Source organism: Bison bison, unplaced genomic scaffold, assembly GCF_000754665.1.
Source record: "Bison bison bison isolate TAMUID 2011002044 unplaced genomic scaffold, Bison_UMD1.0 scf7180017864197, whole genome shotgun sequence".
Lineage (NCBI taxonomy): Eukaryota > Metazoa > Chordata > Mammalia > Artiodactyla > Bovidae > Bison > Bison bison.
Window position 1 is genome coordinate 657,134 of NW_011494769.1, and position 3,426 is coordinate 660,559.

General features: G+C 40.2%; 1 protein-coding gene and 1 pseudogene across 1 annotated transcript in view; one reads left to right on the top strand and one right to left on the bottom strand.

The window, feature by feature from the left end:
- Positions 1–3,426, top strand: part of AVEN (apoptosis, caspase activation inhibitor) — a 191,736-nt gene that overhangs the window by 158,761 nt on the left and 29,549 nt on the right. The gene's annotated exons all lie outside the window — the stretch shown is intronic.
- The window catches only part of LOC104991639, a 13,947-nt pseudogene continuing 12,421 nt past the window's right edge, over positions 1,901–3,426 (bottom strand).

Genomic DNA, 3,426 nt, shown 5'->3' on the forward strand with positions numbered 1-3,426 from the left:
AGAGACAAATCAACTGAATGCCTTGTGGGGAATTTATTTGGATTATGGTTTGAATGCATTAACTATAAAAAAAATTCTTCCATCTCTCCTCCTCCTAAGAGAAACCCAAAACATTTTATGGGTGTACTTAAATACTATCTATGTGTTTGATAATATTATTCTTTAACTACTGCTGTTTTACATATGATATTATTCCTATGTTATTAAAAAAGAGACCTTATACTTTAGAGGCATATACAAAAGTTTTTAAAAAAAGCATGCTGTTTGGTTAATACCCCCGGAAAGCCCCAGGTGGGACTATATTTGTAGATACAAGTGCTGAAAGCATATAGGCCTTTAACTTGCTGAATTCTGCCCAGTGGCATCTCCTGGAAACACAGCAAACATGAAATGGGGCAAAGTTGATTAATTATGTCAAAAGTAATTCCTAAAACTTGTCAAATGGAATTTAATAAACAGATTTATTCCACTGGCACCTTGTCTAAAGTTTCTTATATAGTTTTGTGTTAAAAAGATTTATAAGATAGTTCTTGCTTTAAAAAAGCAAAAACAAAAACCCAACATTTACTACGCTTGCCCTACTTTTAAAACCTGAGAGACATATTAATGATTTAGAGAGACTAATAGTTCATTTATGCAGGTTTCATTTTGAGCTTTGAAGCCTTGAAAAGACGTTGCTACTTTTGACAGTACCCATGAAAATTAAAGTATGTATTCTGAGTATATAATAAAACACAAACATGATCATCAAATCAGGAACACTTTAGAGTTAGCATCCAAACAACAGATGTTTCTTTATAGATAATCCACCAATGTTTCTACCATTGAACAATAAACATCCTCTGAAAAGTGTTAAGTAAAGCTTTTGGAAATTCAGTCACATTTTAAATATGTCAAGGAATGTTAGTATCTCTGAATCCGTTCATGAATCCATTGGTAAATATATTTGGTAAATCCTTTGGTAAAAGTCGATAAATAATAGTCCAGCTTATCAAGTTACTTTCTTATAACTTTGGCTTTTTGTATATCAGATTTTCTTAAAACTTAGCACTCTGTCTTTTAGGCGTGGAATGGAAACTTTAGATAAAAGCAAGCCAAGTATACTCTAAGGCAGCCATAAATAATGAGAATCAACATCGACACTACTGACCTTCTTAAACAGATCCACGCAGTACCAGGTAATTTGTGACTTTCCAGTACAGTTCAGTTCAGTTGCTCAGTCGTGTCTGACTCTTTGCGACCCCATGAATCATAGCACGCCAGGCCTCCCTGTCCATCACCAACTCCTGGAGTTCACTCAGACTCACATCCATCGAGTCAGTGATGCCATCCAGCCATCTCATCCTCTGTCGCCCCTTCTCCTCCTGCCCCCAATCCCTCCCAGCACCAGAGTCTTTTCCAATGAGTCGACTCTTCACATGAGGTGGCCAAAGTACTGGAGTTTCAGCTTTAGCATCATTCCTTCCAAAGAAATCCCAGGGCTGATCTCCTTCAGAATGGACTGGTTGGATCTCCTTGCAGTCCAAGGGACTCTCAAGAGTCTTCTCCAACACCACAGTTCAAAAGCATCAATTCTTTGGTGCTCAGCCTTCTTCACAGTCCAACTCTCACATCCATACATGACCACAGGAAAAACCATAGCCTTGACTAGACGACAAGCAACACATAAATAATGCCAGGACCCCAAAAGTACCCATTAAAATTTGTTCAGTGAAAACAAATACTAAGGCTTCCAAGTATGCCGTTTGCTTTTCTGGCTTCATAGTTCTGCACTTAAAAGTTGAACACTTGCCAGCTATCGTCAAAATATGTAGTGGCCATGTATGTGAAGAACAAAACAGCCATGAAATGGATTCCACAGTAAAATGATGGACTGGGAGAGGCTAGAAGCTAAATGTCATCAAAACATAGGCTGAGATTCATATTTCAGAGTTGCATCCGGAAAGGTGATGAGCAGAACAACTGGTCTTAAATAGCTGAAGTCTGGGAGACAGGGTTCAGAAGCCCGCGCCAGGCAACACCGGGGCTGGAATCTGTGAATAAGAGGAAGAGAGAACCAGAAGGCTAACCGCTGCCTCTCTGCCAGTCTGGAACAGGCAATAGGGATGTATCAGGTTATGAGGTGTGTACTCCCCAGTTTCATTCTCTCATATTTCGTCTCCCTCTTGTCACTGACAACGTGAAGGTCTGCCTTCCAGATTAGTCACTCTGGATATTAAATAGGAAACTGCCATGTTCTTAAGCATGGAGATTTTTCTGTGCCCAAACTTCGTAGAGGTCCCACCAGATTTTTCCCCGAGCTAATTACTAGTTAGGATAGCTTGCCAAATTCCTTAGCGTCATAGTTACATTTCTGCTTCTCAGACATGGCTGGGGGAGATGACGTGTAGCCATGGTAACGTTAATGAGGACAATTATTATTCTATGCAAAGAGAACTTTTCTATCTTCTACCTTCTTTGTTTTGAAGGTGACAATTTGACAGACCCTGCTATTTTATTTAAAAAATTGTTTTTACTCTTTTGTGTTGTCTTATTAATCTGTAAATGGTAAGGGTAATTGTCCTTGAGAATTAGTATGAGAATTAGGGTGGATACTCATGTAAAATGTGTTTAACAGGTAAGAACTAGGATGAGCTGGATTTCACTAAGCCTGGTTATTATTGTGGAATATAGTGTTAAACACTGGAACCTAATACCTGGTTGGACATTGTTGAGTCACATAAAGAATATGACCCAGCCTGTCTTCAGCCTTGCCTTGCCTCGCCTCTTTACCCCTCACCATGCTTGAGCCACACTGGCCTGCCTTCTGCTGCTCCGGTGGCCAAAATTCTGTCTTGAGGCCTCTGCTCATGGGTTTCCTCTGGGGAGATGTTGCCTTACTGAACTCATTCCTGGTGTACCCAAGAGCTAGAAATAAGAGAATTTTAAAAAGAAAAGCAAGGATCTGAGACATGAAGTTAATCAGAACTAACTTGCACAGGTTCTACATTGCCTGCCTGAGTTGACCTCAAAAAAAAGTATATTGAGGAAGCAACCTAAATGTCCATTGACAGAGGAATGGGGAGGTACATATATACAATGGAATATTACTCAGCTATAAAAGGAGTGGAATTGGGTCATTTGTAGTGATGTGGATGAACCTAGGGTCTGTCATAAAGAGAAAAACAAATATATTAGCACATATATATGGAATATAGAAAAATGGTATAGATGGACCTATTTGTAAGGCAGGAATAGAGGCACAGAAGTCGAGAATGGACTGTGGGCACTGGGGAGGAGGGGCAGGAGAAGTTGGTATGAATTAAGAGAGTAGCATTGACATGTCTACACTGCCATGTGTGAGATAGATAGTGGGAAACTGCTGTGTGGCACGGGGAGCTCAGCCCAGTGCTCGCTGACCTAGAGTGTGCGGGGGCGGGGGGGGGG